We start from the raw sequence: 26,835 nt of genomic DNA, 5'->3' as shown, positions 1-26,835 counted from the left end.
AGTGCATTGCAGGGGCGCGAGTTATAGTTAGCTGAACTAACTATAACAGGGGAATTTCTAGGGTTTTGTACGAGGGAAATGTCCAGCTAACTATAACGCCCCTGAAACCTATGGTTTTTTCAGTGAATTTCTAAGGTTTTTTAAATGCCAATTCCTAACTATAACGCCCCTGAATCCTATGGTTTTTTTCAGTGAATATATATATATATATATATATATATATATATATATATATATATATATATAGAGAGAGAGAGAGAGAGAGAGAGAGAGAGAGATATTTGTGCATTATATTTTAGGAATGGGATGCAAGGGTAATATTATGGCCCAGGCTGGGTAGTGTATTATAATTGTAAAACTAATCAAAGAAAAGGGGTTATTTATTTTTAGGGTTCTGGATGGGTAATTTCTTCTATTTGAGAGGTAGTGCTAGTGGTTCTTTAATATTCAAAAATGTAATATTATTTTATAAAATTGAAATTATATTTTCCCTTGCACAATACACACACAGCATTACACTAATCATACTGTACATTGCATTTAAATCTCTCTACTTAATCTTAAAATACATGACATTTCATTTCTTATATTTTGCATTAAGATATAGGTTTTTGATTCTCGAATAATATTTTAATTTTTTTGTTTTGTTACATTATGACAAAAAAGTAACCTTTTAAAATATTTTGGGACATATTTTTAAACATTTAATCACATTTATTTTTTCATTGTACCCACAAATGTTTTTGTTTTTAGGTGCACGGAGATTAAATGATGCCGATGCCTTCCCTGTTTATTCATTATTTCCCCTTTATCTGACAAATGGGAGCAGCATTTGTCCCTCCTACCTCCTCCCATTTCACTGCATGTCTACCCGCTGCCTCTTCCTACCGTCCTCCTCTCAGCGCTCTAATTTCAAAGCACATTCATGGCAGCTCCCCAGGGACTGCGAGGCATTTTTTATTACATAATGTGAACTCAAGAGACCCAAAGGTATTGGAGCCCTCTACATGAGCACAAGTTACATTACACAACGTCAGATTAATTTTTGGGGGCATTTTTATGGAGTGCAAACACAACTGACCCGAAGGTATTAAAGCGCTTTGCAAAATTGGCAGTTACATTACACAAAGTCAGGTTACTTTTTTTGTTTTTAGGTGTGCAGAGATTAAGTGATGCTGACACCCTCCCTGTTTATTAATTCTTTCTCCTCTACCTGAAAAATAGGAGCAATTATGTTGTTTCTGCTATGTCTGATGCTCCAATGCCTGGGGGCTGGGACAGAGGGTGATGTCGGGGACCTACTGGTTTATGGATGGTGCAAGCAGTGTTTTTGAATGGAAAACTCTGGAGAAGGGTGCCTGGTCAATAGAAGCCTGGTGGAGGAGGGATGTGGCGTCTCCACCATTAGAAAGTACTTTACTGATTTTTTCATAGACTGTTCAATACTCTAGTGATGCAGTTGCACACAGAATGTGATAGTGCTGTCGATTTTCATAGAGGCACTTGTCTTTCTGTCTCTGTGTTAAAAAGCCTTTGAATGCGTCCATAAATGTTTGCCGGGGCAAACATGTCTTCCTGAATCAGACTGCCTGACCCAGTGTGTTGCAATTGAAGAGCTCTTCTATCCCTGGGGACACAGCCCCCAGGGTAATGTGCTGCATGGCTAAACACTTCTATGGTCGCAAAGGCGAGACCTATTGGTTAAGCTATTGCTTGTTTCATTTTACCACCATAATTTTCTTGGACATGTGCTGGTGTTAACATTTGGTTTTCCACTCGGTGAAGCATTGCAGTCGAGCATGATGCACTGGACAGGTAAAAAAAACTAGTTTTTTTTGCCTATTAATAGTCTTCACCTTTACCTATAGTATAGGGGAAGGGTAAAAGAGGTTTGTGCCTAGGAATCCAGTTCTGCTCTTCCTACTACCGACCTGCAACCGTATCTCTCTCCCTCCCTGTGCCCTGTTCCCTCACCCCTTTTCCCCTTAGCCTGGATCTTGGTTGCTGTCCTCAACCTAATACAAGGAGTGAGTTGACTTCTAGGGAAAGAGGGTGGGATTTGACACCATCACTCTTGTAAATATTATTTCTGATGCCTGTTAATTCATTTGAGTCAGACACGAAAATTCTCCCGAGATAAAGGTAGTATTTCCCCATTTTCCCCAACTTTTCAGATCACTGTGTCCAAGCATAATTATTTTGTTTTCGTTGCTTTTTCCCACTAAATACCAAGACTTTGCTCTTTGAGATATTTATTTGCAGGAAGGGATCTGAATCATAACACTGTTGGTATTTTTGGCGACCTTTGGGTGTTAGTTCAGAAATTGCTACATCATCGGCATATACTAGCGTCTGTATTGGCTGATGACCTAGTTTGAGGTGTATTTTGAAGCCATAAGGAAATGTGCCCAATGCCTTGGGTGAGGTGGGAGGGCATTTAAAGGGTGGAGCTTTGCACATAAAGAGATCTACTCCAAAACATCTTGCAAATGGATCAGTGAAAAGAGAGTTGGGTAATGTTTGTGGCAACACGTTGTTAAAAAGAAAGGTCATCTCGAGTACTGATGTGCAATGCTTTGTCACAAGGGAGAGGGTAGTTTACCCGGAGAGGGTATATCAGGTTGATGTGATCATGGCTAGTGAAGCTAAATATGAGCTATTTTGTGATTATAGTTTCTATTCTAACATCAGCACTTCAAAAACGAATGCATTTTTCTGAAGGGCTCTAGGAAGTGAAAGATTTCTTTTTGCAGATTTATAGGTTTGATATCATTGTTGGTACTACATTGAACAGTGGGGAGGGCGGATTTCCCCAATTGTGTACTTTCTCTACTGCCACAGAGGGCAAAGGCAGTTAACATGGCCAAGCAAATTGTAAAACTGACCCATGTGCAGAATTTAATTTCCCTCACTATTCAGATGGAACTGTGTTACCTGCTGCACCTGATGCAGGAAGTTTACCATATTGTGGTGTTATCTCAGATCCATTTTCCAGTTTTAATCGGATCTGGGCATGGTTACAATGCAAGTAGAAGACATTTTTCTGTGCATGTCAGAACTCTGCCAGGTGAACACGTTAGGTGCCATCCATGAACTAACTGGGATTTGGAATTCACAACCACAGTCACTCCTAACCTCTCAGTCTGCCTCTACGTGCTTTCACAAGCCTTTTCAAAACATTGAATTCTGAACTATACTAAAGTGGCTACAGGGCTCACTTTGCACTGGTTAGTGGTTTTGAAAACATGAAAACGTCTACAGCATAAGATCTACATTCCCCAAAAGAGTGGGGGCATATCTCCACTTCCCTTTCAATACTCAGAAGGACTATCATTATCACGTGTGGCACTCTAAGTGCAAGCTCTCGGACAGTTTTCTCCTAGGATGTTGTTTCCTTTTGAAGGACGTTGTTTAGGCAGCACTACTGAAGATCACCGACACCTCTGCTTGCATTGAGTGTGTCCCTGCCACTTGGGCATTATGAATCATTTTCCCACTGTTTTCTGCTTCTTCATTATTATCTTCTGTTCTCTTGGTGAAGCTTGCCGCGGCTTCTAGTCTTCAGTGCTCCTGTTCCATCTTTTATTGCTCCTATTGCAAATATCATTTATTCTATTTGTAGGTTTTGCCACAATGGTGCTGCACAGCAATGCCTTCAGGCAAAGAGTAATGTAGTCACTTTAAGAAATGACAATGACACGTCGTCATGGAAAACAAATTACTTTTTTACTATGCAGGTGAAAGACAGACCAAGAGAGTTTCCCCTGCAAGCATATTTTAGTCAGGGGAAAAGCGGAAAAATAAATACCTCTAGAGGAAGATGCTGGCAGTGCTGGAGGTTGTCCTACCATTGGGAAGTATGAGAGTCTCTTTCTCATTCCCTGCCACCCCCAAGAGAAACGAGGACAGTCTAATGGCCTCACAACACTTCTGCTCAAGCACATTCACTAGCCCCTCCCTTGAACTTTAGACTAGAGCCCTTCCTAGACTATATGGGCAACTTGGGCAGGATTCCTTAGGAATGGAGGGAGTAAAGGCCCATGTAGGTCATCATTGTCTTCCGGGTGCTGAGGATGATCTTGTAGTTGATTTTTATAAATGCTCCAGAGAAACCTAGCACACCCACCAAGGATGCACTCTACGATCTATAACATGAAGTACATCACTGACAAACTACAGTGAGGAATTGTCTGTCATTCATGTCTGTTGTTATTCTGACTGGTGTTCTCTCAGAACATCATTGTTTGTGAGTGTAAGAAGGTACATGCTTGAATTTTTCTGCTGAGAATTAAGCACTTATGAAGGGGTAATCAGAGGGAAGTTTTTTGGACCAGGGAGTCACATCTACTATCTGTTGATTGCAAGGAAGGCCTGTTTATTAGATGGTGCTGTAGTTGTGTTGTGTCTCTATGGTGCATGAAAAAAAACAGTTCCATGGATTGTCTGAGGATGTCTGGAATTTGGAAGAGGAATGTGTGATATGGATACCAGCATAACTTAACAATGTATTTCAGTTTTCAAGCCACCTCCTTCCAAACTTCCTTGCAGTATTGTTCTAGGTTGTTGGAACCACCGATCCACACATATCACTAACTTCTGTTTTTTGTGGATCACTAGTATGAGTCTCTGTTCATTGGCCCTAACCAGATATGCTAATCCCACAATGGCATGGGATTTTTCTTTCAACCCATTCATACCCTGTTGGCTGCTGGAAAAAAAGCGACCCAAATGCCCTGGCTAATAAGCACATGACCTGAGCAAGGATGTGAAGTCGAATAGATTTGGAGTTTTTCCTTGATGTCCATAGGAGATAGGGTTGAGATGTGGGGGGAATATGTGAGTTTGTCAAGTCCCAAACCTACAAATGGTGCATGTTGCACAATCCCTACCAGCCTTACCTATGCCCAGAGTAAACACCATAGGAGTAATGTTTTTAGGAAATTGTCTTGGTGGGTCACATAGAAATAGGACCTCATGTTTGATGGGTACTGTACAAATGTCCCTTTTTTAAACATTCCCTTTTCCTAGTTAATGGCGTGATTCTATAAAGAAATAGTAATTGTATTGCTTATTGGTAAAATCGTTTTTTGAATTGCTTATATTTAACTCTCTTAATTCTGTGCTTCTTTTCCCATTGGTTTGCATGCAAAAACAGTGTGCTTAAAGTCTATGTAAATTTGATAAGCCTACTGATGATGACACAAATGAATTATAGCCATGTGCACTCTTTCGAAAGTCTTATCTACAGCATTTACATTCATATGAACTGAATTGAAAATGTCTCAAGTAGAATTGGTCCCCACAAGTGTCAATTTTCTCCTTTTCTTTAAGTAGTTCTTTGGTAAATCAGTTGAAGGATGGAAAATTCATTCATAGCTTTATGTTCCTATTGCTAAATGCAGCATTCTAGAGTGGTTGTCATTACCATTATAAACTTGGGCCACTGGGCTAAATATTATGTTCCCCGTAAAAATAGGCAACTTATTGCTGATAACCTACTCTCAAATGTACTTATTGTTCATAAAAAGATACATCAGCTTCAACATAAAGCAACTTGATGCATGTCATCTGTGCCACAGTGTGATGCTTTTCTAAATTCACATTTGTCAAATCCTAATAATAGACTTTCTTTGTACGACTATTGGATGTAAATGTCAAACAGCATGAATTTTTTCAACTTGCACCCTAATTGTACTTCCGGGTTAACGGTCCAAGATGGCAGTTGTGACCTAAATTGGCACCCAACCAGATCAATCAATCAATCAGTGGATTGTAAAGCATGGCTACTCACCCATGAGGGTCTCAAGGCGCTTGGGTTGGAGGGGCTGCTGGTCAGACTGGGTGGAGGATCATTCGCAGAGCCAAGTCTTGAGGTCCTTCTTGAATTCGGTCAGTGACGCTGATTGCCTGAGGTGCTGGGGCAGGGAGTTCCATGTCTTGGTGGCGAGGTAGGAGAATGATCTTCCTCCGGTTCTGGTCTTGTGGATCCTGGGAATGGAGGGTAGGGCGAGTTGGGAGGATCAGAGTTGTCTGGTGGGTTCGTGGAATGTGAGGCGGTGATTCAGGTTCGCTGGTCCTTCATTGTGTAGGGCTTTGTAGGCGTAAGTGAGGAGCTTGAGAGTGACTCTCTTGTTGACTGGGATCCAGTGTAGATGCCGGAGGAGGTGCATGATGTGGCTGCGGCGGGGGATGTCGAGGACCAGTTTGGCTGCGGCATTTTGGAAGTCCTGTAGTTTATTGAGCTGTTCCTGGGTGAAGCTGGCATAGAGTGCGTTGCCGTAGTAGAGTCTGCTGGTGATGAGTGCATGGATGTCTGCCCTTCTTGAATCTGCGGGGAACCCTCTGAAAGTCTTTCGGAGCAGGCGGAGAATTTGGAAGCAAGCTGAGGAAACTGCGTTGATTTGGCAGTTTATGGTGAGCAAAGAGTCCAGTATATTACCAAGGTTGCTTGCGTAGTTGGTTGGGATGAGGGTGGCACCCAGAGCGGCTGGCCACCAGGAGTCGTCCCAGGCTGATGTGGTTGGTCCCAGGATGGGAACTTTGGTCTTGTCCGAGTTAAGCTTGAGGAAGCTGTCTTTCATCCATGTTGCGACAGCCTTCATTCCACAGTGGAAGCTGGTTCCGGCGGTTGAGGGTTCATTGGTGAGGGAGAGGATCGGCTGGGTGTATTCGGCGTAGGAGACAATGTTGAGTCCGTGGCCTCTGACGATGGCTGCAAGGGGTCCATGTAGAGGTTGAAGAGGGTGGGGCTCAGGGATGAACCATGGAGCATTTCAAAGCTGATCTCCATGGGTTCTGAGAGGAACGGTGGTAGTCTGACTCGCTGGGTCTGACCAGTGAGGAATGAGTGGATCCAGTCCAGAGCCCAGTCACGGATGACAGAGTTGTAGAGTCTGGTGATTAGGGTGCGGTGGGATAGGGTGTCGAAGGTGGCCGAAAGGTCTAGTAGGTCTCGTTAATCCTTTCCAATCCTGCTGGAAAGGGGCTGTAAAAGAGCTCCAAACTCCAGGAAACTTTGATTTAGTGGCCTGAGGTGCTGATCTACTGCTGAAGACTTGAGCAGTGCCCTTGTGGAGGAGTCTCCAACACCAGCCTCGCGGGGAGCAGCGTGGGCCTAATGGTGTGGAGGGATCCAGGAGTTGCTACCGCAGTTCACAATGTGTGGATTGGCAACAAGGCAGCACCACCCTGAGGTGACACAATGGCGGTTGCAGTGGAGGCCTGGACTGGAGAGCTCATTCCCCACTCTCCCAAACCCTCATGAGCAGTACTTCAGCCCGCTGTAGTGCAGGGAGAGGAGGTTGGTGAGACCTACGACCACATAGCCTGTTGATGGGAGACGCGTCTTCCACTGTAGGCGGTGACACAGAAGATCTTTGCTAGAGAAGTCTAGGTTGTTTGCTGGTCTCCCAAGGAAGAATGCCCACTGGCAGCATATTTCCTTTCTACTCCAGGGCCCATCGTCCTTCCTCTATCCTGGATTACCCTTTATCACTGCAGTAGAGTTGAAGGTGGCATCCGGTTCTCGAATATTGCCTAGAGGTTTATCAGACCATTGAGCTATGGAGATTAACTTTAAGGGATCCTTGGGAGGACTGCAGGAGATTTGGTACCTTAATCCCTTGTGTTTTTATGTGGTCAGTCTTATCTTTTTTGGGAATTTTATATAGCACAAACTCGACCCAAAGGTATCAGAGCACTTTACATGAGTATCAGTTGCGCTACAGACGGTCACATTCATTTTGTTAGGCACTGGGAGATTACGTGATTTGCCCAGAAACACAAGATGTTGAGCCTCCCTGTGGAGACTTGAACCCGGTTCACCAGCTTCGAGGTCAACCGCTCTAGCCATTAAGCCATAGTTTTCTCAAAGATTGTGAGATGTTATTGAAGAGTACTTCTAATTGAACATGCCCACAGTCTCCTCCTTCCTCACTCTTTGGGAAGCACTGAAAGTTATGATCCAAGATAATATCATATCATATGCTTTAGGACAACATAGAGATAGGGTTGGGGAAATTAAAGATATTGAGACATCACTGGAGGAGCTCAGAAGCCATTTTGAGGTTGACGTAGGGGGGGACACATTTAGGAAAATGGAGATAATACATAACATCGATCAGTTACAAACTGCTAGGTACCGTCAAAAGCATGCTAACAACCTCACAATATAGGATGTATGAACAGGGGGATATAACAGGGAAGCTGATATACTGACTGGAAAATCAGGGGGTTGAACTCTGGATTGTGGCTGAGATTGCAGACTTAAATCTGGGTATGTTCACAAATTCAAGGAACATTGTAGAGGCCTGCACTAATCAATGTGAATCATTATATAAAACTGTCCTGGTTCCAGTGGAGGAAAGCATAAACCTGATTTGTGAGACCTCCCTATGGTGGTCTTTCCAAAAGAGAACAGGGTTATCCTCAACATTCCAATATCATATGCTGAAATACAAGCGGCTATCATGTTCATGTCAGTGGGGAAGATTCTTGGCCCTCATAGGTTCCCCATTGAATTCTTAAGAAGAATGCTAGATGATAGGCGGCCTGTTCTGAGATGCACTTCAGACTAACAAGTGTTCAGCTCATTTATGTGAGACTGTGATAGTAGTCATTCCCAAACCCAGGAAGCCCATCCTGAACTGTGCCTCATATTGACCCATTGCACTGATCAATAGAGAGGCAAAAATACTCGCAAAAATCCTGGCACAAGGGTGTCCAAAATACCATGCTTACTGATAGGGTGGGACCAAAATGGGTTTCGTCCCCACATAAGGAACCAGACATTGTATCTGATGCCTTCATGTCATTCTAGCTAACACTGACAAACTATTAGAATCAATAGCGTTTTAATCTTTTTTTTTTACCTCATATGTGACAAAGGCAGGAGTTGTAATCTGGAGATGATCTGGTATCCGAGTGCAACATAACCTCCATGATCTTAAGCTCCATTGACCAGCCTTCGTCAACTAGTAATCATGGAGATTTTAAGTGATTACCACCACTATCCTCGTCAAACTGTTGAATGTTGTCTTAATCTTTGGACTTTATCAGTATGAGTCGAGCAAGCCTACAGCCCCTTCCCTCTTATGAAGGTGAAATTACATAACAGTTATAAAAAAAGGAGCCCACATTTCTTTTTTTTTGCCGAGCCAGATTGACAGTCAAGTCTAGCAATATGTCTGGCAGAGCTTTTCCAACCTTCGCAAGTAGGTGGTAACTTAGAGAACCATTTTATGCAAATTTCTCTTCGTGCAATTGTTATTAGTATAAAGACTGAGTGAGGTCTGATCTTCCCCAAAAGTGCCCCTGTCGTGCTTGGCCTCGGGTTGCTCTCCTCGGGATGATGCTGATGCTCTATAGGGGTCCACCTCCCATCTGCCCCCAGTCCAGAATAGGTATAACACACTCGGACTAAGGAGGGTGAGGGAAGGAAGGGTAGGGACGGCAGGGAAAGAGACCTGTAACGAGACAAGCATACCATGAGACTACTGGCTCTCTCACAACCTCCCCCACTGGGAACCCAATCAGTGCTTTACCCTTCTTTACCTGATTCCTCCTCCCGCTATCTGTGTCCGTTCTGGCTGGTGCCGCCTATTCCCCCTATCCAGTTAATCACCACTGGATGGTGGTCTTGGGCGTAAAGTGTGTGAGGTAGAGGAACTCGTGAAAGCGAAAAGGAGCGAGTGTCTCGGAGCCAAGAGCAGCTCAATCCTACTTGAGCTTATGCTCCAATGCCTCTGCTCTTCTTCCCACTATTCGGCAAAGCACGCACCGCCCCGTTTGTACTCACGGTGTGGGAGCACCGAGGGAGTGTCGTGGCAGGGTAGAGAATGTTGGTTGGAAGGTCTCCGGCGGGGGCGCTACCACTCAAAGCCCGGATCTCCTTGGGCCGAAGAGCGCCGCTGCCACGGGTCCAAGCCCCGACTTCTCTAGATAGACGAAGGAAAGGTTTCTGGTTGCCTCTCTATGCCCCGAGAGTCTGGAGGATAGAGGAGCACGAACGGAGGACGAGGGAGCCCGGAATTCCGAGGGCTAGGCGGAGAGTGCTCGCGCTTCGACTCGATGCTCTGGGGTAGAGGAGCAGAGGAGCGCGCACTTGGTGGTCTAATCGCCCGGAAATCCGAGGGCATAGAAGGTTGTTTCCGCGCTGCCACTCAATGCTCTTGGGGTTGTTTGAGCAGAGGAGCACGTGTTCGATGGTCTAGGAGGCCCGGAAATCCTTGGGCACAACGGTAATCCGATGGACGAGGAACAGCCGAAGGGGAACAACGAGTACGCGGGTTGCAGAATGCAGGAATACATCAGGGAATCTTCGGCAACACCCCCTTCGGTGTCTCGGCCTATATCCTCTCTTCAGAGCGTGACGCCCTTTGCGTGAGGCGTGCTTTATTCGAGCATCATGGGAAGTGTAGTTCGAGCGGGTCTTGCCTTGTTGTTCAGGAGTGCGTTTCTTCTTGGCTCAGCGCATTCCCGGGCTTGTGATCGTGACAGCCCCTTCCTCAGTCAATACCCCAACAATTATTTGCTGTAGGCTTACCTCCATATTGACCCCCAGAATTTTGTTCAGTGCATGTTAGAAATGGGGGTCTCTAGTTGGTAAGGGCTTGCAACTTTGTCCAAGTAGGGACCCTTCATTCTAGTCAAGATAAGGGAGTTACACTCCTCAAATAACCCCTGCTCACCCCCTTGGTAGCTTGGCATGAGCAGTCAGGTTTATCTTAGATGCAGTGTGTAAAGCATTTGCACATAACCAACAGTAATACAGTGAAAACACTACAAACGGAAACCACACCAGTTTAAAAAAAATATTCAATATTTTATATACCTAAAACAAGACCAAAACGATAAAAATACACAATACAGTACTTAGAAATCTTCAGTTATCAAAATAAACTTGAAATATAGTTCATTGAAGTTGATAGCTCCGTCTGGGGCTATCACAGCGTCGTGAACAACAAATCCAAACAGTTCTGGCTGACTGCGGTGTCGCGGGCCAGCTAAGGTGTTGGCAAGACCCGCAAAACAGTACCTTTAGAAATGCTGGGCACCGGCGACCTCCCTTTAGGCTCTGTAAGCGCGGAGTCCGCAGGCGTCGGTTCCGGAGGTCGGTGCAGGAGACGTCTGGCCCTTAAAGTCACATGCATTGCATAGCGAACTCCTCGCGTTTGAAGTCAGGAGCACCGGTGTCGGCAGGCGACGGGGGCTGCGGTACGAAGTGCAGCAGTGCGACGTGCGGTTTTCTCAGGTCGTGGTGCAGGCAGCGGCTCGGTGACGGTTGTCCAGCAGCATCAGTGAGACCAGGGCTGTGGTGTGAAGTCTTTGCTGTTCCTGAGACTTATTGAACCGGGGGCAAGCTATACCTCAAGCCCTTTGAGAAACTCACAAAATGAAATTGCAGAAAGTTCAGTCCAGTTCTTTGACTGCCCAAGACAGAAGCAGCCACTGCAGGCCAACACAGCAAAGCACACAGAAAAGTGTTAGTCAGCTGGGGGCGGAGCTTGCCGGCATCGATGGCGGACGTGTGAGCGCAGCGCTCTCCGTCTCGGCCCTCACAAAATCCGCATTTTAATCCTGTGCTGCTGAGCTGCCCGGAACGGCTGACGGGGGAGTCCCCCTGGAACCTGGCGGTGCGAGCTGCGGTCCTCTGCCGCCACCGGAGAAGCCGTACGGAGCGCTCGAGAGGAGCGGAGGCGAGCGCGCCGGACTAGGCCATCATCCTCGGGCTGCAGTGAGAGCCTGCCCGGGGAGCGTGAGTCGACGTGCGGCCCCGCTGGGAGATGCGGACCCGGTCTCCCGTCATTTCTGGCAAAGAGGCGGCGGCCTGAATTGGCGGCGGTGAGGACGGCTCCGGGGAGCGCTGGAGGTCCTGGAGCCCCCACCCGGGTAGAAGTGCGCCTGTTGTGCCCTGACCCTGGCAGCGATCAACGGCTGTAGCGGCGCCTACATCAGCCCGGGGGCCTCAGAGACCCCGGCGGTGCGCGGCCACTGAGGATCGGGGAACTACGAGCGGTGGTGCCCTCTGCAGCAGGCCCTGTGACTGGACGCCGGGCTCCCGCGGGCGCGGCGGGGCTGCTGGGACTGACGGAGCGAGGCGGAACCCCAGCCTTACAGGCGGTGCCCATTGGTGTGCCCCCCAGCGCCTGCAGAGATCCGGAGGGGGTACCTGGACGCATTAAGCCGGGTTGACGCCTGGGTGAGTGTTGCTTACTTTGTTGGCCCCGGGGTCGCGACACCCAACTTGGGACCAGTGGCACTTGGGAGGCCCGTACGTGGAGAGAGGAGGCCCCGGGTGCTGTTCGGGGCGGCGTGCAGCGGGTCCGCGGTCCCACGTTGGGGCCTTGAAGTGCTGCTACCTCGGTCGCGGGAGCGAATTGGGCAGTCGCCCCTGAAGGGAGTCCGGTGTCACCGTCCTGTTGGCCCCTTGCTTCCCCGAGAACCCGGGGGCCCCGGAGCTTGCCGCGACACCCTGACCGGGGTCCGCGGGACTGGCGGCGCGGCGGCAGGGAGTCGCTGACATGGGGAAAGGTGATAAAACGCAGCCCAAACTCTCGTTTGATCCGCGCAAGCCTAAGGGATCTTCCGGCACGGAGCAGGAGGCACCCGTCGGCGGCGCGGGCGCGGAGGGCTCGGCAGGCACGGACATTAGGGAAATGCTGGTGGCGATGGAGAAGGGCCTGCAGGGTAGCCTGACCGCAATCGACGCCAAATTGGATGCGCTCACATATCGCATGGACCGCATGTCGGAGCGCGTTGATAAAAATACGGAGAGACTTGATGTGGCCGAGAGGAGAGTCACACAGGTGGAGGCAGCCCAGACGGAGTGGGACGCGGACCGCAAACAATTCAGCAAGCTGCTGCAGGTCATTCGGGATAAGTCTGAGGACCTGGAGGCCCGTTCAAGGAGATCGAACATTCGCATTACGGGGATGGCAGAATCGACCTCGACCGGGCGGATGGAACTTTTTGTTGAAAAACTACTGCACACCCTGCTGGGGGAGGATGTGTTCTCGCCCATGTTTGTAGTTGAACGAGCCCATAGATCGCTGGGCCCGCGCCCCAGGCCGGGAGTGCCAGCGAGGCCAATCATCGCGAAGCTCCTGAACTACAGGGACAGGGATGTGGCGCTTCGGATGGCCAGGGAAAAAGGCCAGCTGCAATATGAGGGCATGGACATTTCGATCTATCCGGACTTCACGGCAAAAGTCCAGGAGGAGAGACGTCAGTTTGCACCGTATAAACAACAGCTTTGTGACCTCGGCCTGGACTATGCCATGCTCTACCCGGCAAAGATCAGGATCAATAGGCAAGGACACTCGCACTTCTTCACCGACCCGAGGGAACTCCAGAAATCGCTGAAGGTATGGTCTCGGGAACGGCAGAATAGCCCCAGGGGTCCAGGGGTCACACCGGAGACGGCTTCGGGCCTGGATGGGCAGGACTAGTTACTGGTGGGAGGCCGGGCATCACATGCAAACAGACTGTTGGCCTTATCTGCTGTTCGTGGGACACGTACTGCCCTGGTGGAGGTTGGGGCGCTTTGCACTGCACAGACAGTCGCTGTTGATAAAGCGGCATTTAGTCACTACAGGGTGCCCCTTCTGATGAGACATTTTTTTTTTTTTTTTGTTTTTGGGGCCATAGAATGTGGTGTACTTCTCAGTCCCTCTGGATCTGTACGCATGGGAGTCTGAGCATTGGGTTGGGCATGAGGCGGGCTGGCTCGCCCGCGGCGTGTGACGAAGCGGGGGCCCTACTTGGGCTCGCGTTCGATGTTTGCTTGCTTGGGCTTGGGTCTGTGAAGGCTTGGGTGAAGGTGGATTCAGGGTGTGGGCCTTTCGGTGTCGCTGGCGCTGATCCGTCAGATAGCGTGGTTGACTGCGGAGGGGGGTTGTGGGGAGCTCACTGACATCCCTGCAGGAGATGGGATGGCAGCTAGATGAGCAGCAAGGCTACACGAGGGCGGGGCGGCGGAGGTGCGCTATTCTCTGACTCTTGGCCAGGTTGTGATTGTTGCAGTGCCTGGTAACCTCGGCCCTAGCGCTGTTGTCTAGCAGGGCCCTTGCGGGATCTGGTTCGGGGAATGTTTGAGGGGTGTGTTTGTTTTATTGGGGGGTGGGAGGGCGGATGGGGGAACTGTCTGGCCAGGTTGGGGGAGGTCGGCTGTGGGTGGGGGGGCGAGTTGGAGATTAGGGTGGGGGGTTCGCACGTACTGTGGAGTGGTAGGTTGTTTGCTCTCTTGTTTTGTGCTTGGCTTGAGTTGTCTGCTAATGGTCGGTGGGTGGCACTTTGCATTGGGACAATTGGGACGCATCCGCTGTAATGCAGAGTATTTGTGATGGGAGACCCTAGTGAACTGTCTGGCGATAATGACAAAGCGTCCCTAAGGGCGCTGACATGGAACGTGCGGGGGTTGAATGATTTTCGTAAATTGAGGAAAGTGCTGAATTTCCTGCGTAGGCATCACATTGATCTGGCGCTCCTACAGGAGACACACCTCCCCCTCACGAGCCACATGCTTAATGCGAGAGGATTAGCGGGTAACAGCGCTGCGGCAGGTTTCACCTCGCACTCCAGAGGTGTGGTCACCTGGGTGAATCCCCGATCCAATTTGGCGTTGACGGTACTAGAAGCGGACTCGGACGAGCGTTACTTGATTGTCCGGTGCGCAGGGAAGGGCCATGATTTAGTGGTGGTCAACGTGTATGGCCCCAACTACGACAACCCTGAGTTCTATGCGGCCTTGGCCACCACTTGCCGTCGCTATACGCACGCCCGCATGGTGTGGGGGGGTGACTTTAACTTCACGTTTGACCCAGCTTTAGATCGCTCTTCTGGGCCGGCGCGTCGCCCGGCGGCTGCTGCCTTACGCATGCGGGCGGAGCTCACCAGACTCGATTTGGTGGACGCCTGGAGACAAGGGCACCCCGGGAAGGGGAGATTTACGCACTACTCTGCGTACCACGACGTCCACACTAGAATAGATTATTGGCTGATGTCACAGTCGCTACTGGCGCTGGTCAAGGGCTGTGTGGTCCTCCCGCGTATGCTTTCAGATCACTCCCCGCTACTCCTAATACTAGATACCTCGGTTAAACGTATCCCACCATTCACATGGAGGCTTCCGCCATACTCGCTCTTAGACGAGGTGTTCCGGGGTGAACTGGCGGACGATATAGAGACCTTCTTCGATAACAACTTGGGCTCGGTCCAGAGTTTTCACACGGTCTGGGACTCGTTCAAGGCCTACATCAGAGGCATGGCCATGGCCAAGCATTCTGGTGTCCTAAAATCTATACGGGGGAGACTTAAGGTTCTAGAGACTCAGCTAGCAAAGCTGGAAGAGAGCCAGCAGTCGTCTGCGGACCCCGCGGTGGCGGCCCAGATTCAAGCGTTAGTCTCGGAATATCACAGGGAGGCAGACAGGGAGGTGCAACATATGGGCAAGTATGCTATGGCCCGGACGTACGGGGAGAGCGAGCGCCCGGGCTCACTACTTGCGAGGATTCTGCGTAATAGCAGGAAGCCCCTGGTCATCGACGAGTTGGTTACGGGGGCCGGCACGGTAGTCACTGGGGAGGAGGCGATCTGCGCCGAGTTTAGGGACTACTACACGGGGCTTTATACAGCCAAGTCCGCTCAGATGGAAGAGGAAATAGAGGATTACCTCAGTTATATCAAAATGCCCTTTTTATCCGACTCTCAGAGGGAGTTCCTGTCGCTCCCCATACAGCAGGAGGAGATTTTGGAGGCACTAGAGGGAATGAGGTCTGGCAGCGCCCCTGGGGCTGATGGGCTGACGGTGGCATTTTATAAAGCATTCAAAGATAAGCTTCTCCCCCATCTGATCACCTTATTCGACGGCATATGCCAGGATGGCTACATGCCGGACACTATGCGCGAAGCGCTGCTAGTCACCATTTTGAAACCAGGGAGGGCCCCTAATGTGTGTGGATCATACCGGCCGCTCTCACTCATCAATGTGGATGCAAAGTTGTACGCCAAGGTGCTGGCCACGCGTCTGGCGCTGTTGGTGCCGGAACTTGTGGCGCCGGAACAGGCGGGATTTATACCTGCCAGAAACCCTACATACAATATTCGCACGGTACTGGGGACCATGCAACACGTGCGCCCGGAAAACAAGGCCTTGGCCATTTTTTTGGATATGGAAAAGGCGTTCGACTCGGTGGAGTGGCCCTTTATGGTACGGGTGTTACGTAAGATCGGATTGGGGGAGCCCTTTTTGCAGATGCTGGGAGCACTATACTATCAGCCCACAGCCAGGCTACGAATGGGCGACCGGGTTACTGACGCCTTCAGGGTCAGCAGGGGGACCAGGCAGGGCTGCCCTCTCTCCCCCTCCTTTACGCCCTGGTGGCGGAACCCTTGGCGTGCGCTATCAGGGAGTACCACCGCTACGAGGGCATTAATTTTCCCACCTACCAAATTGGTATTTCCACATACGCCAACGATACGCTGCTTTATGTCCGGGACCCGGAGGAGAATCTCTCGTCCATACTGCGGGAAGTGATCAGGTTCGGGGCGCTGTCCGGCCTCAAGGTGAACTGGAGCAAGTCTCTGGCGTTTCCATTGACGCCGGTCACGGTGCCGTTCCCAATGGATTATCCAATGCAATGGACTACGGACTCGGTTAGGTACTTGGGGATACGGCTACATAAAGACCCTGAGGTGCTACTCAGAGAAAATTATGGAGTAGCATACACCAAATTGGTCGAAGATGTTGAATCGTGGAATCGACTGCCCCTCTCCCTGCTGGGCAGAATAGCCATCATGAAAATGGTCATCTTACCGAGATTCCTGTTCCTCTTCACCAACATCTCCATCGTATTGTCTAAGGCCTTTTTTAAGCAGCTGACCCAAACTCTAATTAAGTTGGCCTGGGGTGGCAGACAGCCTAGAGTACAATGGAAGGTGTTAACTCTCCCGTATGAAATGGGAGGGCTGGGGGCTCCGGACCTGGAGAGATATTACAGGGTAGCGCAGGCTGCGCACCTGCACATGTGGATACACGCCGGCACGGATGTCCCCCATGTCACCTTGGAACGTCTGTTCGCAGACCCGCTCCCATTGCCTGCGGTCGTTTTCCGGCCGGCGGGCCGCTCGGTGAGGTGACTGGACTCCCTCCAGCCCCCACTACTCATGCATGGCAGGCGTTAATGAGGGCGCACGACTGTGCACTTCTGTACTCCCCTCTGCTGCCGGTGGAATGGGTGCTTTGGCTCCCCCGCTGAGGGAGAGGGGAGTGGTTCAGGCATTAGGCGCATTGGGCATTGCGTGGATGGAGGATTTATTTGTGGATGGGGTCGCCAAAACGTGGGACCAGCTCGGGCTGGCTCAATCTACCCACACGCTCCTGCAGCGCTTTCAGTTCCACAGGGTTCGCAGGGCACTATCGGTCGCGCTAGGTCCGGGCATGGCAGAGCCCCCGGAAGTTCCGGAACTCACCTACATCATCAAAACGGTAGCGCCGCCCAAATTGATCTCTAATCTTCAAAGAATGGGAGACCGGCAAACGGCGCGCACGTACACCACGGCGCGGCTAGCCTGGCAGGGGGACCTGCAATTAGAGTTCACAGACGAGATGTGGAGGTATTGCTGCATCAGCACCAAAACGATATCACTCAACGGCCGGCACAGATTAGTGCACTTTAAGTACTTACAGAGGGTGTACTATACCCCGGAAAGATTGCATAGGTACGGGCTCAGGACATCAGCAGAGTGCGAGCGATGCCATTTCCCGGTGGCAGACTTTATGCATATGGCTTGGCACTGCCCTGGAATTGCTAAGTTTTGGACGGAGGTGTTCACTGAGTTGGGCCGGGTCTTGGACACTGAGATTACCCCCAACCCTGCCTTGGCGCTGCTGGGGTACTCCCGGCCTCTTCCGGTGGCGTTGCGACGCTTAGTTGATATGGTGTTACTCATCGCTAGAAGGGTCGTTGCAGCCTGCTGGATGAGGGGGCCCCTCCCCACCAAGAAACGGTGGGCCAGTGATATGCTGTATTGCAGTACACAGGCTGAGACGTATAGCGAACTCTCCCGCCGAAAAGTCGTCCCAAGAATTTCTGGGGGTTAAACAGAACGTATCTGATGGCGGAGGCCCCGGTACCGGCTGACGGGGGGAATGCACAGGGGGAGGAACTTGATGTAAGTGCTCTTGCTGAGTGCGCCCCAGCTTCTGATCCGGATTTGGGGTGACTGTGTGGAAAGGTGGCACTGGCTCGCGAGTTGACAAGGTCGATTGTCCGAGGGGTATGTGAGAGGGCCTATAGTAGGACCCACGGGGTCCCCGGGACGGGGGCAACTTGAGAGTGAATGCGGGGTATAGAGTGGAAAGCTGACTGATGATGGCAGAGTGCTGTGACTGGCTGAGCTGAACCGACTTGACAGTGGACACACACAGGCGGGGAAGGATGACCAGAGGAGACAGTGAACGTGCGTTGGGAGGGTGGGGGGGTGGGGATAGGGGATGTGTTTGGTTTTTCATGGGAGGGTGGCTGGGTTCGCCAGTCCGGGCTGACAGTCTCTGACTCCCCGAGATACATATGGGCTACTATATATGCTGGCAGTGGAGTAGCTGCAATGCACAGTCAGGCTCTGTAGGATGTACTCGTCACACGTTGGGTAACTGAGACGCCGCCGGTCCTCCGGGATGTCGGCTGAATGGCTGTGTGAAGTGATAGTGAGGAGACCCGCCCGTCTGGGCGGCGCCATGTTATTGTTAAAGTGAACTGTGGGCAGTTTGCCCTGTGTATCTCCTTCCTGCTAATAAAGGTTTTTGAAAATTTAAAAAAAAAAAGTGTTAGTCAGCTCTTCTTCTTTTTGGCAGTCTTCTTGGTTCCAAAAGAGTTCTAAAGTTTAGGGGTTTGGGCCCCACTTTTTATAGCCCAAAATCCTTTGTTCTTTGGGGGCAGAGAGTGTCTGTGCCCAGCCAGAACCAGTTCTGCCCTCTCTGGTGCAGCTACCTTGCAGGAGGTGGAGACAGCATTGTCATAGGCAGACCAGGCCCATTCAGGTGAAAGGAAATCTCCTTCCCCTACTCTAAATGCAGCCCAGGTCTATTCAGCCCATCCCTGACCCATCCAGACTCTCCGGAGCCACGGCTCCTCCCCAGCCCCTGTCATCCCAGAGCCAGACAGTCAATCCACAATCCCAGCAGAGGCATACTGGATGGCTAAGCAAGAAGGTACCAACTTTCTTATAGTGATATTTTCAAACACAGAATGTAAAAATCACCTTTACTAAAAGGTTCATTTTTAGATTCTGAATTCAGGCATACTAAACTTTATTTTTCTACCTTGTTCCCAGGGGTAGTTATATTTATAAGATGTTATAAACAAACTCCCCTTTCTGTCCTATGGGAACAGGTAGCCTTGCAAGAGTGAAAACCAAAATTGGCAGTGACTCACTATCAAGACATGCCACACACACCACCGCATGTCCTACCTTTCACATACACTGCACCCTGCCCACAGAGGTAGCTTGGGCCTACCTTAGGGGTGACTGATATGTAAGAAAAGGGAAGGTTAGGGCCTGGCAAGTGTGTACACTTGCTAAGACGACATAGCAGCACCAGACTGCACACAGGCTCTGCAATGGCGGGCCAGAGTTACATTTATAGCCTGCTTGTGTGGGTGGCACAATCCTTGCTGCAAGCCCACTAGCAGCATTTGATTTACGGGCCCTGGGCACATACAGTGCACTGTACTAGGGACTGACTAGCTAATCAATTCAGCCAATCATAGAAACACCAATCCATAAAAACAATTTAGAACAGGAGCACTTGCACTTTAACACTGAACAGCAGTGAGAAAGTGCGCAGAGAAACTAAACCAGCAAAAACAGAGTCAGAACTGGGAGGTCAAAAAGCAAAATGTCAGGGAAAACACTCCAAAATATGCCAAGTCTAACAGTGCTTCACTCACTTCTTGCCAGGAAGACTGGATAGCTGGACATTGCCAGAAAAGATGTACATCATCCGCATTCTCCAGTGCACACTTCGGACAATACCTCTTCTTACCTCCACCCATCTTTGCGAGCTTCTTAGGGGACCAGTATGCCCTCTATAGTGTAAATAAGTGGTGCCTCCTGAGTGACGAAGCCTTTACTGACAACCAAAGTGTAGACATGGATACTTGCCATAAGTGTAAGATGTCGCAGTCTAGCATGTCCAGCTTTAAGATCTCCTCCGGTCGAGTTGGCGGCCCATCCTTCCCCTATACCAGGGCTCAGTACCACTAAGATACTTTTTTCCTATAGGTCTGGTTGCTCTGTAGTTCATCCTCGATTTCGGTTTCCATCCCTATATTCATCTGAATTCGAGACCAGCTAGCCAATTGATTTGAACCTGGACAAACTATAGTACATGCTACGCCATAGGAAGTCCCATGATGCCAGAGAACCTTGCTCAGCAAGTTGGCCCCACTTTACCAGTCCCGCAGTTAGTAATGGGGTCACCAGACTATCCTTCAGACATGGTGGGGTCCCTGGGTATCTCCAAATTGGGGCCCTGCCACTATATTATTGGATTCCCAGAATTCTCTTAATTTGAATCCATACTTTGCATGCAGCAATGAAAATTTTAAATGCCATCTTTTTGAAGTATTTGTGGTGACCAAATGTGGATAGAAAATATTTGCCTTCCTTGGATATATTTATTTTTTGTTAATGCCCTTAAGCGCGTCGGCATACCCTGAAAGTCCATCAGTAGCCGTCTTAAGTTTTTCAGAAATAAGACCCAAAACTAAAGCTGGAAATCAGAGTGTTCTGTTCCACCTTCCACCTTTTTATTCAAAGTTTTTTCCATGAAATTCTTACGCTCTTACTCCTCCATATGAAACTGCTAATTCCTCCATGTAATTCTTTTAACCATGCAGGTTTCAAATATAGGGGAAGAGAATTGAAAATGATGGTGAATTTTGGAAGGATCATCATTTTGACTATATGGGATCTTCCCAAGATGGAAATTGGGAGAGGGGCCCAGCGATACAGAAGTTTTTCTTCCTCCATTTATCAGCCTATTAAAATTAATATATGCCATTTTCTCCAAGTCTTTCAGTACACAAATTCCTAGGTATCTAATTTCTGTTTTCCCTAGATGATTAAGGGTTGGTCCGTTCCATGTCACAGTCTCTGCTTTGTCTTCATTGACTAAGTATCCTGACATTTTCCCAAAATTATCTACCACTTCCATTATTACCGGCAATGACACAGTGGGGTCACTTGTGCAGATTAATAAACCATCTGCATACAGAGCTTCTTTTTTAGTCCAATTCAAATAGCAAAAGGGAGAAATTCCTTGTGCTCTAATTTTAAATAACAGGGGCGAGAGAGGGCAACCTTGCAGTGTGCCTCTACTTATGTGGAAGCCTGTGAGTGAGCTGTTGACCAATATCCTTCCCATGGGGACGAAATATATACTTTTGATTGCCATAAGGAAGTTTCCTCTCAACCCATTCTGATCTATTACTTTGTATACGTAAGGCCAGATAATGCTGTCAAAGGCCTTAGTGGCGTCCACCATTATTATAGGTAAGGAGACTCCCGTAACCACGGCCACTTCTAGTGCACAAACCAAGTCCTGGGTTAGATCAGAAAGCTGTATTCCCTTCATGAAGCCTTTTTGATTTTCATGTATGATATTGACCAAAAGCTTGCCCAACCTTTTTTTTGGCAAGGATTTGGGTATATATTTTATAAACTGACTTAAGCAGGGATATCGGCCTATACGACTCACATTTGTTTGGATCTTTCTCAGGTTTGAGTATTAATGTTATCATTGCCTTATTCCATGATGGGGTGGGAGTAGGTGGTATATATAGATGTTGTTCAAAATCTTAACTAAAAAGGTGTGAGTACCTCCCTCAAAACCTTACATAATTCATTGGATAGGCCGTCGGAACCTGGCGCTTTCCCATTTTTCAAATTTCTAATAATCTTGCCTATTTCCAAAGTGGTGATCTCCTGATTAAAAGATACCTACAGGTCTATTTCCAGACAAGGCAGTTTATCATGTTGTAACCACCCCCTAATTTCTGAATGTGTGGCTGTGGTATAGATCGTGAATAAAAACAGAAAAGCCTCCCCAATCATCCGATCTTCCGTACATCGGGTTTTTGTTATATCATTTATCACTTCTTTAATTTAGTTCCTGATATTATCCTGCCTCACCTTTTAAACTAGCATCTTCCCACACCTTTCTTCATACTCGTAATGTGCTAACTTGCTATCTTCCCACCTCTTTTGGGCATTCCCCTCCACATATTCCAGTAGAGTCTCCTTCATCTCCCTCAGTTTACTATGGAGTGCTGCATTTGTAGGCACCTGCACACAGTTTGTTAGCTCCTCCTGAATTTCCTTGACACTAAATTCATATTGTCTTAATTTGTTTATGACTTCCTTTCTTTTATATGCTGCGAAGCTAATTATTCTTCCATGGATATAGGCTTTATACGCATCCCATGCAATATATAGGGGGGCTGACAACTCATTTTGCTTACAAAAAGCCACTGTATCGGCTTTTAACACCTTCATAACATCTGGATCCACTAGGAGGGTTCTACCTAAAGTCCATTTATTTTGAGGGGGAAGATTTTCTAGAGAAATCTCTAATTTTACTGCAGCATGATCTGATAAATATATATCGGTTGATGCAATGCAGTGCTAATGCTCTTAATTAACTTTCAATCCATGAGAAATAAGTAAATTCTAGAGGAATGAGGATGTTTTTTATTCTGAAAAGTATACCCTCTTTCCTGGCCTATCTTTAGGCTCAAAATATCCAATCAATCCTAAATTCTTTATTAGCTGTTGTGTATTATCTCTACTTTTTGGTGAGTTCACTGCTGGTCTAGATGTGGATTTGTCCAGTAACGTATTAAAATCTTCTCCTATGATAACATGATATCCAGTGTCAAGGAGGTGTTGGTATAGGTCTCTGAGCAGTGGTGAGTCATCAATATTGGGCCTATAATACCCCACAAATGCGTATCCTGTGTTGTATATCTTGATATAGCTTATTAGCCATCTACCCCCTCGGTTCGCAATAGTACTTTCCACCCTGGCTTGGGCTGAGCTCTTATATATAACCGCCATATCTTTTACATTACAGGATTGATTAGGGCTTGAAAGGTAGGTAATCCAGTTATTCCTCTCAAGAACTCCCTCTCACTCTTCGCACTGTAGATTTGTCTCCTGTAATATTATAACATCGTTGTCAGAGAGTTTTGAGAAGGTCTGGGATCTTTCCTCTTCTAGTATTAACCCTCAGTCCATTCACGTTCCAGGAAAGTACCCTTAATCTACGTGCTACTCTATTATCCCTTATCATCATTTGTGTATGTATGTACGTATCCTCTCCTGTTAATGCTCAGCTCCTTTGTACAAATGAGGACAGTATTTTTCCCCCAATGCTCCCCACCCAGTGCCCAAATAAACTACAAAGATGTGACCGCTTGTGCAACTCCTCTCTCCCACCCTGGGGAACCCTCCCTTTGTTCAATTTAGGTATTTCATAATACCCTTCGAGCTTTGTCTCTCTGACATTTTACTATAAACCTTTATGGATCTTGATCTGAGATATTAGATTTTCAGCCTTGTGTACCTCTCTCAAGCTGTACATCTTATTGTTTCGCATCACTCTCAATGATGCTGGAAATTTTGACTGCGCAGTTGCACCCAAAGCCTTCAAGTCCTGTATGTGTCTCTCTCGCTCCCACTGCCAGGGCTGGGTTGCTTTTGCGATATCTGACCTTATAGTGAAGGACCAGTCACTTTTTTGAACTGTTTTGCCCTAAGGGCTACCGTAAGGATCGACTCTTTGATTGAATAGATGCAAAAGTTTATCAAAATCTTCCTTGGTTTTCCTTTTTCATGGTTTCTCTTGAAAGGAACCAGATGCACCCTTTGGCTATCTGATTCTAAGTCAACCCCCGACACCTCCGGTATACACTCCTTAAGTAGGTCAACTACAAAACTCTTTACATTTCTGCTCTCATGCCCTCAGGAACATTCAGAAGTCTTAAATTGTTCCTACTGGAAATGTTTTCTAGCACTTCCAATTTATCTCTCAGTTCTTTTTCCCCCAATTTTAGAGCCTGGATCTCCTTATGGTTACACTTCACATCCTCTTGCAAAGTCCCTATAGAAGCCTCCATTGTAAGTAGCCTTTCTGTAATGTCGACCAGTTTCTCCTCTAAACTTTCACCAGCTCCCTGAATTTTAGCCTGGTTTTTCTCTGAAATAGCAAATTTTCCCTTGATGTCGTTGGATAGAGAGAGCAAAATATGACTATTGTCTGTGCCCATTATCTCTTTTTTTCCTAAAGAGCTTGTATTCTCTGCGCCCAAGGCTGTTCCTACTATTTCTGCATTGTTAACGGTGTTCAAAACTTCTGTACCAGGGACCATTGGTGAACTATCCACTGGTTAATTATGTGCGCAGGAGTCATCTATGAGCACTGAAAATCAATTAGAGATATTTAGATCTTGAGCCTTATGCTACAAGACCGTTGGTGTCTCCATATCCAAGGGGGACTCAGAATGATTTGTGTCCGTTATCTGGGCCAAACTGGGGATGTTATGCTGGATTTCTGTGTCCTTAATTTTAAAGTAAGACCTCAGCGAAGGGGTAGTTTTGACGTTTCCGCCTGAAATATTAGCTGGTACTTGTGGAGCTTTAATTCCTCTCTTAGATAACCGCTGGGTACCTAGTTGTAAAGGGGACAGAGAGTAAGTGATTGTGTGGGTGACCACAGGGTGGAATGGTTGTCCCTTCTAAATTCAGGTTTTTTTATTACTCCCTCCACCCTTTATCACCTGTGCTTGTTGCCCTCCAAAATCCGCATTCCTTAAAGCTTATCTGCTTTTACCTGGTTTGAAGAGAGTTGAAGAAGGCGCAGCTGGCATTTCTTCTGTGGAAGCAGTCGTTGTTTTCCCGTTCTTTTGAATTTCTGCACACTCTATCATACAGGAGAACTTAATTAGTGTTTGAGGCTTGGATTTCTTGCAGGCGCAAGCTTTATCACCTTTCTTTGGGGTCATAAGTATTGTGCTGGTATCCCCTCTACCCGAGCCGGCATCATCATGGATCGAAGTGAGCAGGAGCGTCAACTGGCATGTGTTGGCTCTGCCCCCTGTGACCGCGAGCTCTAGGAAGCCCTCCAAGTACTTAGGGAGCCACCATGTCTCCAACCCTATAGGAAACCTGGAATCCGAATAATTTACCACTGCTCAATAAATTCAATGAGCAGATGGAAGCCTGTGGAAATTGCAGCTCTCAATAAGAAGGCAGAGGGTCCCTGTATAAAATGATCTCACTTCTTTTACATGTTACAAAATGACTTCTTCAAGCTGCCCCTTCCCCCCAGTTATTCAAAATTTCGAAATTCACTCTGACTTCCTTTCTGCGTAATAGGTCCCCCTCCCCTCCAAGAGTGGCATTCTCCAAGTGTGTCTAGTCACCCTTTGAAACTAAGTCACCCAGATGCTTACGATCAATGATTGGCCGTGCCTGGATCGAGACAACCCAGACCTCTGACTCAAACTGCAGTGGCAGGAATGCTACGGCGTACTAGCGCACCTATTCAATAAGAAACCCGATGCCTCTCTCTCGCTTCCTACAAAACTAACCATTAACAGCTAGCATAGCGCTTTGAGGTGCGTATCATAGGACAGAAATTGACCAAATAGACCGCCCTTTGGTTTGTCAGTTGGATCCCTACAGTGTACGTACTGATGGGCCAACGGCTGTGGGATGTCATAGGTGTGTCAAAACTTGGGAATGTCTGGGCTGCAACTCACATGAAATTCTGCACAGACTTAACAGCTAAATATGACTTACATAAGTTCCAGATTTTCCACTTTTTGCAGTTATGACATGCCTTTAACAAATATAAACATAGGTTAAATCCCATACCTAATTATAGACCATTGGAGGCAAAGTTGACCCTGAAGAAAATTGAGAGCAAGGGAAGATCCAGCCAGTACCGAACCTGGGTGGATAACACTCATGATCCCTTGACAGTGTTCTGAGTCAAATGTACAGCATAGATTGATGATGATGGCAGGCATGACACAAAAATGGCAGCTCGTGAGTCAGCCATTTAGTTTAAACTGAGACTGTTGCAATTCAAATAATTTTATAGAATCTATTATTCCTCAACACCAATGCACCGTGTCGGTAGAAATCATCTCAAGACTGTACAAGGTGGGATCCTTTCTACTGGTTTGGGAATCTACCGTCATTTGTGAGCACTGGTCGCAGATTAAAAACCTCCTGCATAAGATTACTGGTTTCCCTGAGATTCACCACCCAAAAAGTGTTTACCTGGAGTTGCAAATGGCTTTTTCTGCAGGGACAGCCACAAACCCTTTGCCTTCCTCCTCCCATTTTTGCTGGCTTTAAAATTCTGGGCACTTTACTACTGCTAGCCAGTGCTAAAGTGCATATGTTCTTTACTCAAAACATGGTAACATTGGTTTATCCACAATTAGCATATTTAATGTACTTATAAGTCCCTAGTAAAGTACACTATATATGCCCAGGAAATGGTAAATTAAATGCTGCTAGTGGGCCTGCAGCACTGATTGTGTCACCCAGCTTAGTAGCCCTTCTAAAATGGCTCAGGCCTGCCACTGCAGAGGCAGCGGGTACAACTTAAACTGCCATTTCGACCTGGCAAGTTAACTTACTTGCCAGGCCCAACCCTTTCCTTTTATTACATATGTCACCCTGGAGGTGGGCCCTAGGCAGCCCTTTGGGCAGGGTGCAGTGTATTTAAAAGGTAGGACATGAACTCTTGTATTTTTCATG

At 47.8% G+C, this 26,835-nt stretch overlaps 1 long non-coding RNA gene across 1 annotated transcript in view; it reads right to left on the bottom strand.

The window, feature by feature from the left end:
* LOC146817351 (uncharacterized) overlaps positions 1-10,279 on the bottom strand; it is a 158,578-nt gene extending 148,299 nt beyond the window's left edge. The window contains exon 1 of the long non-coding RNA XR_014962537.1: positions 9,553-10,279. This is a non-coding gene — a long non-coding RNA (uncharacterized LOC146817351). The remainder of the gene's footprint in view (positions 1-9,552) is intronic.
* Between the last annotated feature and the right edge of the window lie 16,556 nt (positions 10,280-26,835).

This window comes from Triturus cristatus, chromosome 6 (genome assembly GCF_964204655.1).
Source record: "Triturus cristatus chromosome 6, aTriCri1.1, whole genome shotgun sequence".
In the NCBI taxonomy this organism is placed as follows: domain Eukaryota; kingdom Metazoa; phylum Chordata; class Amphibia; order Caudata; family Salamandridae; genus Triturus; species Triturus cristatus.
The sequence above is the reverse complement of the archived record's forward strand: the minus strand, read 5'-3'. Positions and strand labels throughout refer to the sequence as shown.